The sequence below is a fragment of the Zonotrichia leucophrys genome, chromosome 4A (genome assembly GCF_028769735.1).
Source record: "Zonotrichia leucophrys gambelii isolate GWCS_2022_RI chromosome 4A, RI_Zleu_2.0, whole genome shotgun sequence".
NCBI classification, from domain to species: domain Eukaryota; kingdom Metazoa; phylum Chordata; class Aves; order Passeriformes; family Passerellidae; genus Zonotrichia; species Zonotrichia leucophrys.
This window is the reverse complement of record NC_088174.1, coordinates 10,403,544-10,419,307: the sequence shown is the minus strand read 5'-3', so window position 1 is coordinate 10,419,307 and position 15,764 is coordinate 10,403,544. Positions and strand designations below refer to the sequence as shown.

The window sequence follows — 15,764 nt, the reverse complement described above, 5'->3', positions numbered from 1 at the left end:
AACTTATGGGAATGTACAGCAGCCAAATGAATAGGAATTAAGTTTATATGAGAATTTGAAAATGTTTAAAGGCAGAGTTACTTTCTCAAATGCTGAACAGGACTTCAACTCCTAATTCTGTTTTCCAGGGTCTTCAATTGACAGAGATGGAAGTTCTCATTAAAAATTTTCAAACCATTGAACATTAGTGTCTGGAATTTAAAAAATGCAGTATTCATGGGTAGCTTCAACATTATATGCCAAGCTTTAGTTTAAAAATGCCCTTTGGAAATAAAATTATGCTCTTACATAACATTATTTATTCCTTTAGAATTGAAAATATTTTTTTCCCATTTAGTGATAGCAAAGTAGTAATTTACTTTAGAAAGTAAAGTAATTAATTTAGAGTATGGTAGCTATGATAATCTTTTTATTAAAACTCAATGATTCTTAACCCATAAAATTATCTGTTGGCTGTTTTAGTGATTATAAACACCTGACATTTATTTGTTGAAGGTCAGTCAACAATTCTGTGCACAGTGAGGACACACACATATTCTACAGCTGGAGACTTTTAGAAAATCTTTTGAGTCATCTCTTGATAGAAAACTGGACATTTTCTCAAACCTTCCCATATCTTTTGGAAGAGTTTGAAAGCCCACCAAAGTACTGTGCCCAGACTTAACCCAAAGAGAAGAGAGGATTATCCAAAATGCTGCCCAAAGATCTTTTTCCTTCTTATATAATGCAAGTATAAAGTGGGAATCTTTGAAGGCTTATGTGTGGAAAAGGACAGTGATCCTATCTGTCTATACTCTGGAATAGCCACTGTTTACACACTTTTTTATTTTCACAGATAAGAGGTACCTTCTCCTCCTTTGTGAAGGCTTGGGTTGCTCTTTAAAGCCTCATCTGTTTTGGCTGGAGAAACCCCAAGAGTCCTTTTGGAAGGGGAAATTGGCATTTAGTTTTTTTTTTTGTCAAGCAGAAGTACACGTGGTATAATATTCAGCTCCTGCTTTAAAGTGTCCTGTGATTTACTGTGAGCCCAATGATCCCATGTTGAGTTGGACAGTAGGCAACTGTGGTGTTTATGTGATTCTCAGTCTGCTTGTATTTCTTCCACGTTTTTCTTTAGTTTTGTCATTAGCTATGGCACTCATCTTTAATCAGTGGCCATCTGCTAGTCAGTGTTCTCTGGAGCAGATTGTGTTTAGGTGTTGTCTGTATGTTGGAAGTGCATTTTTGATGCTCTCTGGTGGTTAAGTGTCTTCACAGTGGTCCCAGGTACAAATCTGTGCCTAGAGTGCTCTGGAGCCCCAGTACTGTTGCTGTTTTTCTTTACAAGTGTGCAAGGGGTTGAAGTGAGAAGATGAAGAGATAAAATACTCATTCCCCCAGATGTTTGTCCCTGCCTGTGCAAGGTGTACTGGTGTCACTGGCTCAGGCTGTGCTGAGGGAGGCTCCTCTGCATCTCAGCAGTCCAACCTCTGCCCCTTGAACTGCTGGGCTGGAGAAGCTGCCAAGAATTTGAACAGTAGCAAATGGCAGCTGCAGTTGCACAGCTGGTAAATGAGATGCTTACCAGTTCCTAGCCTGCTGTAGGTTCTTTAAACAAAGAGAATTACTAATTATGGGGTCTTTTTATTTCATTTTCTTGTTTGAATAGATCTGCATTGACACCACAGAAATAGGGATAGTCTGGCTGGCTTCAGCATTACAGAGTGAAGTTAATGGTGACAAAATAGATAAAGAATGGTCTGAAGATTTTCCTGGCACCCAAGAGGGATTTCCACCCCTTGCTGTAATCCTTGCCACGAGGATTATGCCACTGGTACCTGGGCTTCCTATTTTAAAGCTAGAACAGGGATCTGTGAATAAACAGTGTTTACCTTTCTGGTTGTGTGGACACATGCCAGTCTCTTGAGAGGCTCAACCATTTCCTGCCACATTTCATTGCTTCTGACCTTATTTTTGCTGCCTAAAAGTAGGGGTTGTTGTGTGCTGTGAAATGTGTCTCAAAAGTCCATGTGCAAACAGGCACTAGAACAACAGGGTGACCTGTTCAATTGGTGGAATTATTCTCTCTGAGAAGGTCACAGGAGTGCTCTGAGATATTTGCCAGTAGAAATGTAAGGATTTGGTAAAAAGATGTATGTTTCTTGAAATTACTGCTTAGATACAGCCTCTTGCATGGTTACAGTTTCAGTACCAGAAATGGTTACATCAATTTCTCCTTCATAGATTGGGATGTCCTTCATCCATAAAATGGAGTTTGGTGGGACGAGGATTGAAAACAAAGTGCCAAGTTCAGCTTCTTGAAAAGAACCCAGAATGTGTAGAGTGAGTTTTTTCTGCAGCTGTCAGAAGGGATAAGACTGTTTGGTCAGAGTTATTATCTGGTAGTTTTATTTTATTAGGCTGTTGTGCTGGGTTTAGGGTAATGATTTTTATTGTTATATTAGGGCACCTAGAAGCTGAGATGATCTTCTGTGATATTTAGATGAAAAATAAATAACTAAATAAAATATGTTTGGCTATGTTATTTGGAAATTTGTAAATTGATATTAATTGGAAAGTACAGGAATAGTTGTTTTGTTATTTAGAGTGTTTTTTATTGCTTTTGAAAACGATGAGTTGCATATTCATCATAAATTTCCTTGGAGAAATGCTAAATTATTACTATTATATTGTTGTGCAGCATAAGTATTAAAATTTTCTTTTCTTTTACTATTCTGTAAGAATGCAAAACCTTCCCACATTTAGCCAACTGTGCTGCTTAGGTAAATTAAAGACTGACTAACAAACAACTAACTAACAAACAAATAACATCAAACTCTGAAACAAGACAAAAGAAAATTTACTAGCAATCTTGCCTTGACATGGTTTACCTGCCAGAAAAAATCCTTTCTAAGTTTCATCCCACACAAAGGTTTGTTTTTCTAGTTGGGATTCAATACTTTTAAGTGGAGCATTCAGTAACTGTGCTCAGGATTTCAGCTTTATGTAGGTGTCAGACAGGTTTGTCATGGATTTTGTTTTTAACACTGGATACATTTTGCTGGTTTTTGCTTCCCATGAAAGCAGCTCTCTTTTCTGGGCTGACATCCCCTGGTGATTAGGGAGATACAATTCTAGGTGGGACAGAGGGGCTTCTGACCAGAAAAAAGAGTGAACCACAACCCAAATAAACTGGTGCACTCAAATACAGAAGAGATTTTGATTGGATTCCCTGTTGTCATCAGGAATTACTCTTTCAAATGTTTCATTTCCAGTAGGAGAGATTGTGAAAGGCTACTCCTAAAATGTCCACTAGCCCTGGGAGCCACCTGGAGTTTGAGAGGCAGAGCCAGCTGGAGCCAGAGGCCCGAGCTGGTAACTCAGGAGCAGTTTATTCCTGCTCTCTCTGTGCCCAAACATTTGAACCAGACAAAGTTTTACACCTGACATTTAACTTGAGCAAAAACATTGCAGCAAAGTGTTTTAGTTGAATGATAGATTTCTAATAGCAGCATCATTGAATCCTCACCAACCTCTAGCCTTACACATTGCCAAGGTATTAAACAGTGTGGTGCTGCACAGTGTGACACAAAATCACTTCCTGGTGACATGCAGGGGTTTTCAGACCCCTTTGTTTAATGTTAGGTGCAGGCAAATTCATGTGCTCAAGTTTTGAACCTCTCAAAGCTGCCAGGAGCAGGTGCTAACAGCAGAAGTATGGGATCAGTGCCTCTCATGAGAGTTACGTTTAAACTCTTGATGAAGGACTCTATTGAAAAGAGATGGAGATTTTCATAATTCTCTGGGAACGTTTGTTTTCTTTTTGATTCCTGCAGATTAGAATAGAGATGTTGAATTAATTAATATTCATCCATACTCTTCCACTATTTATGTTGTGTGTTTAGTTTATACTCTGGCTGCTCAAATCTCAGAAAGTTTCCTTTGTGAAAAATTCTATATCTTTATTTTGGGGTAGACATCAAAACAAGCAACAGTTGATTTTTAAGCAGCTGAAGAAAATTTTGAAAAAAATTTGGAAAAAATACCAATGAAGTTTTATTTAGAATATTCAATTGCTGTAAGTTTTAGTTTTATAAGAAAATAAGTAAAAGGATGGGTATAAAAAATACAAAATTGAAAGAAAAAAATAGAAATAACAGAAAATTATTTCTTTTTAGAATTTTTTTCAGAAGGGATTTACAAATTTTTCCAATTGCAAAAAAAAAAAAAGGGGTTTGTAGCATTAGTTTTGTAATTAATATTAATTTACAGCTGCTTAGGATTTGTCAGTATGTATTTTGTAATGGGAAAACTGGAGCAACAAAGTTAAAACTAGTAACTTGACTGAGAGCAAAAATTATTCAATTTTTTCAAAGTTTCTGAACTTTCATGTTTCCAACAGACTATTTTTTATAAATATTTTTACAGATCCTGTCTGAATTTTAGACCATTGCATACATAACACAGAAATTATTTCTGTAACCTCCCAGTTACTGCTGGGGAAGTAAACTGATAAGCACACACATGAACACTGCTCAACACAGGAACTTGGATTTGAAATAAAGGTGAAAAATATTCACCCTCTGTGTGTTAATTCTTTTACATGTGTGGCATATTGATACAGGGGATCTCACAGAAATGTGAGTTCTGAAAACTCTCTTGAAGTACATGAGGACTGTACTGAAATGTTTTGGTTACTTACACTTCCAAAGCTATTTTCACAGTTCAGAACTTATTTCCACCTAAACTGTTGTTCAAGGTTACCTGTTTTGTGTTTGGAAGCCTTGAGGGGTGGTAACAGCCCATTGCTCACTGTACTTGGTGTGTGTGAATAGCAGCATCTGCTCTGGAGAAGACTATATATAACCTGCAATTTCACATTCCCATTTGTGGAAAAACGTTGAATATTCCTGTCTTTTTACTTGACTCACAGCCAGTTGATTGAATGAAAAAGCTCTTGACAACACTTTTGCTGGTTATACTTCTGCTTTTGCTCATTAGAAATACTTAATTGAATGCCAGCTTTAAAGTTCTGAATTTAATGAAAAGCTCTTGCCTCAAAGCACCTTGTTGAAGTTTGTTGGGAGAGGATTATTCATTTTTCATATTTTTTTATAAAATCTTTGGTCTTTTTAATACATTATGACTCAGCAGCCAGGCTCCAGTTGGAGTGGAATAATCCAGTACACAGTTGAAATATGTTGGCTAAAAGGAGTCAAGAAAGTTGTGTCAAGTATTCTGACTGAAAGAACACTAGGAGCAGTGCCCAAAGGACTTGGCTACTCCAGACTTACCACAAAATAGTCATGGATGGCAATATCCACCAGCTGTATTTATTTAAGAGCAGGACAAAGCTTATGCATAATTTCAGTACAATTTATTTTTATTTTGCCTGGTGTCCTGTTTGTGGCAGCAGCCAAAGTGAATGACTAGGAGAAAAGCACCCTACAGAGCAAACATACTGTGATATCTCACTAAATATCTTCTCAGCCTCCAACACTTTTGAGTGAAAGGATCTTCTATGCAAGAGTGGTGACATTGTACTCAATAGCTTTAGAAGCCTGCTCTTTCATGAGCTTGTCCCAATTTCCCTGGAGGTCAGATCCATTTTCAGCATCTTTATCTTCTGCAGTAAGGCTTGCAAAATCAAATCCCATATGAACTTTGTGTTTGCCTTTTCCTGCTGGTTTTTGTCTGAAGTTCCTAAGCTTTTTTTCTTTTTTGATGGACATTGAAATCTCCTCTGTACCATTAATGATCTTGCAGCTCAGCTCTCTCTGTCCCTTCCTCTCTGACAGGTTTAGCAGCTGTTCCTAACTTTGCCCATTGCTGTCATACTTTCCTGAGCTGCTTCTAGATCTTCTATATAATTTCTGAAATGATATGGGAGTGAGGGGACCAGAATTGCACGCATTAAATAATTATGTCATGTAATTTTTCATTTTAACCTTCAGACCCATTTTCTGAGTATGCACATTTAACTTTGCAGTCCTCATTCTACACATGACCTTTGGCCTGTTTTCCTGCATATTTCTTGCTGTATTTTTCTGCATTTGTTCCCTTGCCATTTGAATGTGGCCTCAATGTAGCTCTTCAGTCAGCCCTCATTTTCACTGCACACTTTAAGACAAGTAAATAAGATGTTTTCATCTTTTTCATTTTCAAGGCTGACTCAAAGAACCTATGTACCAGAGGGTAGCACATCCATAAGACTGAGTTTGAAGTTAGTAACCCTGGATTCCATGCTTTTAGTGGTCTGTCAAATGCAGTCTTACATCCATGTAACACTTAGACTGGACCTACACTACAGAGTATTTCTCGTATGTGTGAGATAAGCTTTCCCTAAATGTATTTACTTTTATGAACATCTAGAAATGCTTTCTTTAAGTGAATCCTAAATGAGAATAACTGTAGAATAGAGCATCACTTTTTTATTTCCTTTTATTTTACTCACGTGTACCTTTGTTTTGGTTAGGTCTTGGGGAGATTTCTGCATTCTGTTATGCTGTCCTCCTATAGCTTCTATCTTGTCTGAGTTAAGAAAGTAGGAAACTCTTGTGTTCTTTACAGGCAAGTGGGATTCTATGACCCACCTCTGCTATAGAGATTTAAAGACATGTGCTTCAGCTCTCAGCATGTTCTTTAAAGAAAAATCTAAATGCTAGTGTTTTATTAATGACATCCTCCTACATTGCCTGGGTAGGCTGGTCTTTTAAAGCATTAGATTAGCACTCGACAGCTTATTTTTTGGAAAATGAACTCACTTCAAGTCTCAGAAACAGTCATTTGTCAATGATTTGGATTTAATTTCTGACTATTTGCATATTAGCTTTTCTGACTCAAGTGGAAGTAGGAAGCACTGCTTGTCATACCTAAATGCCTCATCTCAGCAAAAATCTCCCACTGGAATTCTAGAACAAAGGATTTCTAAAAAAGACAGCTATGCCCTGGTGTGACTGAGTGCTTATCTGCTTCTATCCCCCCAAATTATAAATCAACAGAAAACTCTATAATAGACTGTTCTATACTTTACATTTAATTTAACTCTATTGCTAGCATTTCCATTGGAGAATTTCAGGCTTCATTCCCATTGTCTAATCAGAGTGATTGAAGACTGAAGCTTTTTAGTTTTCACACAGTCCAAGTGCTCATGTGAAAATCTTACTCTAAACATGCTGGTACAGGTACAAGGCCTGCATACATAAGCTTCATGTGGAGTCACCTGCAAACATCTGTAGACAAGGTCTTAAATATGTGTATACGCTGGAGATTTTCTGTACCTAATTCATCACCAGAGGCGCTGAATTCACAGCTTTGTAACACTGTGTAATGCTGTGAATTTGGGGTGTGATTTGAGTAAGGTTGAGTAAGAGCATTGAAATAAGGATTGCAACCCTTAGAGAGACAAAACGGGGAAAAAAAATGTCATTGGTGATATTCCTCTTCATGCACTGTGTTAGCTAAGGTCTCATTTTTCCTGAAAGCAGGCCCTTTCTTTCAGGAAACATCTTTTTTCTTGTCTGCTAAGAGTTAGTGACTGCTGTTAGAGCCCAGATAAAACCTGCTATTTGATATGCTCTGTGAAGTAGCCAAATTTTAGTCCTACCTTGATACAATGATTACAATTTCAGAAAGGCAGCTTTGCCCTTGAATTGATGCAGAGGGGAAAAGTCAGTTCAGTCTCTCAGCGTTTGGGGATTTTTGTGGTTTTGGGTTTTTTGGCCACGGTAAAATCAGACGAGCAATATTTAAATTCTTTCTATGTGAATTGCTATGATCTTGATTAAAGTCAGCTTTAGAAAGGGAAGTCAGTAAGGAATACTCACATTTCAAAATAGTTCTGCTTCAGCCATTTCCCAGGTTGGTTAGAGAATGCTCAGTACCTTGTCACCTGGCTCCCATTGCTTCCTAAAATGCTTACAGGCTGGAACGTTTCACCACGAAGGACAGTAAAATTCCTGAATGTAGTAGTGCCCACACTTGAATTTAGAATTCTAAGCATGGTTCTGGTTGCAGTGGGTGCATCAGCTCTCATGAGTTCAGGTTATATGAGAGCAGGGAAGGTGAACTTGAAGGTCAGCCATGCCTTTGCTTCCAGAGAGCTGCAGTGCATGTGGTGTCCATGTTGCTTCCAGTGCTTCCTTGGTGTGGTGTTTCAGCATCTGGGCAGCTGTCCAGGGTCCTGTGCTCAGGGCTGACTCACTGCAGCTGTCTTAGGCATCTGTCTCCACTGACTGGGCATAGCCAGCTGAACTTTTAGTTCATTATGTTAGATTTGCAGTCATCAAACAGAGTTTTGGTACTTGTTCTGATGGAAGCAAATGAAGAGAAACTATATTTCTTAGTTCAGTGTGTGACAGTGATTTCTCATTGTAACCTAACAACCATGGGTAAAAGTCTGTGCGGTCATGAAGGTGATTTTGTTATTTTTATTTTTTTCCTTCACTGATAAAAATTACCCATTGGAGAAGGTAGGGCTGTTCCTTTCTTCAGACTCAAGGTTGGGTTTTTGGCCAGTTTGCTTTGCATGTGTCTGTGTGATAATCAAGCATCTGTCATGATTAGACAATGAAAAATCAGGGTCCTACAAATATGAGTTTATAAATAATCTGATGTATAAATTATACTAATAAGCCCATCCTCTTTATGGGCTTTAACATTTGCTTTAAAAATGTAGAATGTAATCTCTCCTGAAACAGAGAATTTGCTTTGCAGTTATGATTTAGGAATGCTTGCACTTCTTTTATGTAGAGAATACTCCTGACTTGAAAGCCAAAATACAGAGGCTGACAAGTGCTGGCCCAAAAAGGGAAATTAGGCAAAAGATGCCTAGAGATCTAACTGCTTTGTTGTAGGTTAACAATTATAAAACTTCTGACAAATGTGTAAAGTTATATTCAGGGATATTTCTTTCTTGCTTTGAGGTTTTAATAGGCATTGCTCCTGTGAGGAGAGCAACATTTGTATTGGTCTCCTCCATTTGTGTTGTTTCAACATTCTCTATAGCTTAGAGTGTATGCATTTATTTCACTTTTCTTACTGGGGCTGACATGAATATTAGCTTAATCCAGCAATTTGTAAGATTTTTAAGGCACAGAAATCCACTGAATCATTCATTTTGTATGTATATCACAGCATCAAGCCTGTACAAATGAAATGTAAAATTCTAGAATCTGGCTGATGCAAATCAATTTTAATACTAAGAAGTCAATTTTTCTTTGGAGAAAGTCCCACTGCTACTTGAAAATAAAAATCAAAACAAACGATCGTCTTAAAATCCCATGCTAATGTATGAATTTCCCTATCTATGAAATAATTTTAGTTGGGTCTAACATGGTTTTGTGGTAGCAGTACAATCAGATGTGGCACTGTGATTTAGGCTGGAATTATATAACTTTCATATGTAGCAGCAGCTGCCTCAGTGCTTCTTACTGACGTTGTAGTGATATTGAATACCACCAATTTAAACATTGCAGGTTTTGGGCTGGAAGTTATTCCTTGACATTAAACCAGGTTGGTGAACCTCACTAAATGAAATTCCTTGGCAATCAAATTGTCAGAGTGGCCACTTGTTCCACAATGTCAAAACAACTGAAGGGGCATTTGGACAGTGGAACTGATTAAAATGTTGGAATCAGTTTGCTACATTAATTTGTGGAAACACCCAAGCTTGAGTTGGTGACTCTATAATTTAATACAGTGTTATGGACAGTGATGTCACTGCACAGAATCTAACAAGGTTTTCTGTGCTGTTTTAGAGAAAAAAATGCTGCTTATGTTCATTGCTGGTATTTTTATGATGTGTGTGACTAGGAAGGTGTGTCATAGGTGTGTCAGTAACTGTGGAAGAAAGAGCCCTAGGGATAGGCACCAGTCCCTATAGGACAGGGAACACTGAAAGAAGAGATTTGTGTGCCTCTTTTTCCAGGCCTGGTTTCAGCATGAATATCAAGTGTGCTTTGGATAGTCTGTTCAGGCTCCATGCCAATTTTTGCTGAGTAGCTGCTCTTCATAGATCCCAAATTCTGCTGTTTTCAGCACAGGCACAAGAAAGGTGTCAGATGGAGCAGCAGAGCTGGATAAAGCAGTGACAAGAAACATAAGACTAAATAATTACCTGGGGAAGTGACTTCAGTGCTCTTTCTGAACCAAGCAGAGTCAAAATTTGTGTGTGGCACTATCAGGAGAACAGGGCTTAGACCACACAACTCTTCTATAAAAATGAAGTAATGGAATATTTCTCTTCCTATTTAGGAACTTTTTGAAAATAAATTATCCCATTACAAAGTAGTGAAAATTTTAAAAACAAAAATTAGTGTGATAAAAGACCTCCTTAAAAAATTACAAATTTCTAAGTAAAATTTGTTTATCGTTTATTTGCCTTTGTTTATATTTTATTATATTTCTATTCCTTGTCCAGACCATTGGCTTTCTTCTGAAAGATGCTAATTTCTGTAGCCTTTTAGAGCATTTCTAAAGCAAATTAATTAGCTTGCTTCTAAATGTCAAAATTTTCTTGCACTTTCAGCATCTAGATGACTTACTGACATTACAGCCCTGAGAAAGAATTAGCCTATGGGAAGACAATTGATAAAACAAAAGATATTTAAAAGAGCAAACTATGCTTTCTCAAGGGGAAAAAAAGTATTTGATAAAAGGCCAGTGCATAAATTTAGTCAGTGCTTCCTTGCACTCATGTTACATACTCAATTATGTAGCTAATTTCTATCATATTTTACAAAAAGAAATTTCCTCAGAAGTTTGTGTACCATCTGTTTGTTTTAGCAATCACCTGCATTTTTTCTCAAGAGAATATTTGAATTTTGGCTATAAGGGTAAATATTTTATTGGAAATGAGGAAGGCAAGGAAAAATTGCCAAGTTTTCCTTTGAAGCTGCATTATTTCAGTTGACTGAAGATTTTTTTACCTTATTGTGGAATTTTCCTGCTTTAGGAAACAGGTTTTAAGGTTTCATTTTTTCAAATAAAATTTAGAATTTAGTGGTGAATGTGTTATCAGATATCTGGAAAGGAGCTGACTTTTCCAGTGAATATGGTGCTTTATGGAAGAAAAATAGAACAAATATATCATGAAGAGTGTCAGACTTCCTTGTATCTAGCCTGTGTTCCTGATAAAATCTCATATTCTTTTTTAGGAGGAATGATTTCTTCCAGGCAGTGGAGGTTTTTCAGTCTTTGCCTCTCCAGATCAATCTCCTTAGGTGTTGTTAGGTGGGATGCTAAATTCTCTAACATAAACTGTTCTCCAAGGAGAGTGATACTTAAAGCAACTGCTTTGCTTCAGAGAAATGAAGAATCACCAGATTAGCACTTTACTAATATCTAGCCTAAAGCTGTCCAAATTAGTTTAGTTCAAGAATAAAAGCTTAGCGCAAAATGTGAGATTTTGTGCATTATTGATCTCATATCCCAATTGACTGTATTCCATGAGTGGATGCATTATTTTGAAAAATTCTATACAATTGCAAACCAAGTTTCAAAGAAAGATGGTACATAAATATTTAAATGATGCATTTGGGGGAAAAAATAAGTGGCAGCAGTATCTTCATGACACATATTTGACACGTGATAGCTGATGAACATGCACATTACTCTGCAATTGCATTACTCAGCAGAGAATAATTGCATTAAAGAATAATTTTTCAGGTGTTACAAAGGGGTGCTGGGGATCATTCACCCCAAACTCATTGGCCTTCCACTGTTTTCTGGTCTCAATCACAGCCAGTCACAATCTATCCTGTTTAGGCCTTTGGATTGCAATTGTTTGGGTGTAGTTTCACACGTGAGCTCCAGCAAATATGTTTCATACCCAGGAATTCCTGGCAGGCACTCGGGACAGGGGAAAGGGTTTTACCTCTGAGGTGATTCCTGATGCCCTCTCCTGGGCCTTTCCTTAGGCTGACCAGGGTCACTGAGGGCTGAAATCCATTTGCTACCTTGCAGTGGCCTGATGGAGAAACAGGAGCTCCCTTCCCTGCTATGCAGGTGTTTTATCCTATGTGTCTTTTATCAATGCTTTCAACCACATTGTCTGGTTTGAGCTGTTTATTTGTGTTTCATTATAGGCTCAAGAGTTCTTCAAAGAAGCTGGATAAGGGGACATAAAAATGGATTTACCAGCCTCTCTATCTGTCCTCCTCTAATTGCTGCCTACACTAGAAGGATAAGGTGATGAACTCGGCTCTTTGGCAGTAAGTTGAAACAAATTTCTATCACCTGCAATTTTTGTTGGCACATTAACATTTAACTCTGATGTGGTGTAGGTCGTTATCCAAAGGGTGTGGTGTAAGAGGTCCTTAGCTGAGTGGTCTTACCTTGGTGCACCTTTAGAAAAGCCCTGGTAAAAGGCAGCTGAATACAAGTGTTGACTTTCTGAAATTCTGCACCAGGTAAAAATTTCCTGGGCTCACTTGTGTTTTTTGAGTGAGGAGAGAAAAGGATTTTCACTATACCCTTCCCTGTGAGGGTCTGCCTATGGCTCAGGAGAATAAGGAAGAGCAAGGGAACAAATTTATACATCAGAACTCACATCTGCAGGTGTTTAAACTTAAAGTCCTGATTTAAGGTTTCTTCATGGGTGTTTTAAGGTCTAAAGTGTGCTAATAATAGGATAAAGTGCATAGAAATGTAGGTTGTCATCTGTCAAATGTCTCTCTTTTGAGCTTCTTCATCTTTCGGTATTGATAAGTTAACACAATATCTGACCAAATATCTTTTGATTTCTGGCAATTTTTGAACAATATTGAGGCATCTGGGAAAGAAGTAGAGGCTAAAAAACCTTATTCCCAGGAAAAGCAGTCTGTATTTTAAAATTTTTTACAGTGAATTAGCATGTATTCAATTATTTAGACTTCTAATTAGTAAAGTCTTTAGAAATCTTGATTACAACTGTCAACAATCATTCTGTATGTATTTTGACTATTTAAACTTCTCTCATCTACATCTATTTTACATTGTATTTTTAACTGTGCTGCAGTTCAATGAGTGCTGTGAGCACTCTCCCACAGAGCTCTAATTGCCTGGCTGCTGCAGATACCATATCAGCCCATCAGTGTTAATGCAGCAGAAAGCAAGTACCCTCGTGTCTCTACAAAGCCAGTTTAAGATATTTCTAGAATATACTTTTGAATTGCTTTTTCTTCATCTTATTTTAGATAACACTTTGACTTAAATAAAACTGCCTGTGGGGCATTGTAGATTGATCAAAAAGGCCTGTATTGTTCTATTACTTTTAATTCTTAGTGCTGCAATAAATCATTTTCTGCCTACTTCATTTACATTTTCTAAGTTCTTAATTTAGTTCCAGCACAGGATTGTCACAAATGGAAGAGTCAGAGATGTGAGGAGAAAAGTGGGGAGCAGTGTTTATTGAAGCAGTACATAGAGCAGAAAGGATTTTGGCTGAAATATGGAATTAGAAGCTTTTTAAGAATGAAGCAAAGGATTTCAATTTCCTTCCAGTCTATATGAATCAACAGAAATGTAAAATGAGGGCTGCAGTGTGGGGTGGAAGGAAGATTACAAGACACACAGTGTGTTAGGAACATATTTATTAGTAAGATTTTGACCTGCAATACTCAGATAAAAATGCCTGTGCATCTTCATGAAGCCTATGCCTTTGGAAGAAGTCACAGGGAAGATTTCTTTCAGGAACTTATTGCACTTCATACAGCTTTTCTTCTGAAATGGGGTATAAAATTTTTCTTTAGTTGTAATTATAGAAAGCAATTAACTGCTTTTCCTCTGCAAAACCGAACAATGATGTTCTTTAACTAAGTACATTTATTGAAAAACTAATATATTAAACTGAAGATTTACCTTTTTCTTCTTCCCTTTAATACAAAAAGTGTAGCTTTGCAATCCTATAATTATGGCTTCTCTTTTTTGGCATACAAATTGTTGGCAAATGGTTTTTCATTTGTTCTTTTGTGCTGAAATGTAGAACCTAGAAAAATTGTCTACTTCCTATGTATATACAACATGATTTGATTTCTGGGCATCTTAAATCCTCTTCTAGCTTGTTATCTCTGCAAAATGTGAACTATCGGAATTTTTTCTCATTTTTTAAGATCTTTTTTAATAGGCCAGAGTTCTTTCTGGGAAGATATTTTTGGGATATAGGTGTCTAGCTGATAATCACAGAAACATCAAGGTTGGAGGAGACCTTCAAGATCATCCAGTCCCTACTGAACCTAGCACCCCAATAGTCACCCCTAAACCATATCCCCAAGGGACACATCAACTATGAAACCTTCAAAAACATTCAGCAGATGTCATGTGGCATAGTCTTCACATGAAATGCTAGAAACAGGCATGAAGTTTGTGAAACCTGTTTGGCAAACAGATTCTAAGGTTTGCCGTTCATCAGCAAGAAGCCACAGGTCTTGTTCAGAGAAAGAAATATTTCAGTGGGGTTGGGAGGGGGATGATACTGTTTCATATCAGTTTCAGTGTTCTGGCAATAGTATGCAGCTATTGGGTGTCAAATTTCTGCATTATAAACTGCTAAAATTCTTCAATTTTCATGAGAATGAGGAACCCAGCAGACACTCCCAAATTCAAGGTAAGGGAAGTCTTCTGCATATGGGCAGACAAAGACTAATTTTAGCCATGGAAAGACAAATATGCAGAAAGCAATTGGATCAATTATTATTAGATTATTATGCTAGAAAGACCTTTGTCCTATTGTATAAATAGAAAAGAATTCAGAAGTTATAATTTAACAATTTATAGCTAGCAGCCCATAACTTCAGAAAAGTCTGCTCTCTTTTTGTGATGGCTCATCAACTTCGACTATGAAATGTGAGTTCCCAGAGGTCTGAATTTTTTAAAGCATGTGAAACAAAAATTGAGTTCCTAGCTTTATTTCTTTGTTTTTCTGGAAAATATAAATTTATCTCTAATATTAAAATGTACTAAAGAGGACATAGTTCATTTATTCTATCATTCACTACAAATGTAAAAGCTAAATATTAGATATTTTCAGTGGGCAAACTACTGTGGAGCTGAAAAATGCAGAATCCATTTTAGCAAATGATGAGAAATGTTTATTTTGCTGCATGTCATAGGTCAATTTAGATAGTTTTAGTTCTTAGTAGGGATATATTGATTTTCATGCTTCTCCTATTAGTTAGAATGACATATACAGGATACCAAGTGTGAATTGCAGCTAAGGTTCATATATCACGGTCCCAATGCCAACAAAGACCTTTTTAACACTCAGAAAAATGGAAACAGAATTTAATAAAGGCCAATATTCAAATACCAACTTAATTGAGAAGCACAAAAAGACTGCTTTTTCTCTAATTTTAAATATTTCTTTATTGAAGTTGTGTCTGAGTGCACTTGCTTTGATAGCTTAAGTAGCTTAGATCTATTAAAATTCTGTTACCTGTAAATCATGAATTAGGCCAAATAATACTATTTTTTGCTCTCCACACCTCTAAGCCCAGCAAAAAGACCAGTTTACATGTCTTGTGTTTAGGGGTATCTTCTGCAGCTGATCACACAGACAGATGTGCCAGATATGCCAGTGAGTCCAATGAGCTAAAGCTATTCTTGCCTCCTAACTCAACTTATTTCAGCAAGAAAAACCTCCAGACACTGTATAAGAGCAAGAGAACAAGGTTGGAATATTTTACATAGACTCTCTGACTAAACTGGGAAAATTCAGGATTTTTTTTTGGACTAGTGTGGATAAGAGAAGCTCCTGGTTTTCAGCTGCTTCCTTTGTGAACATGTGTATTTTGACTTCTAAAAGAATT

General features: G+C 37.0%; 1 long non-coding RNA gene across 1 annotated transcript in view; it reads left to right on the top strand.

Moving 5' to 3' along the window:
* LOC135447736 (uncharacterized) overlaps positions 1–15,764 on the top strand; it is a 340,899-nt gene that overhangs the window by 260,900 nt on the left and 64,235 nt on the right. The window contains exon 2 of the long non-coding RNA XR_010440283.1: positions 12,066–12,191. This is a non-coding gene — a long non-coding RNA (uncharacterized LOC135447736). The remainder of the gene's footprint in view (positions 1–12,065; positions 12,192–15,764) is intronic.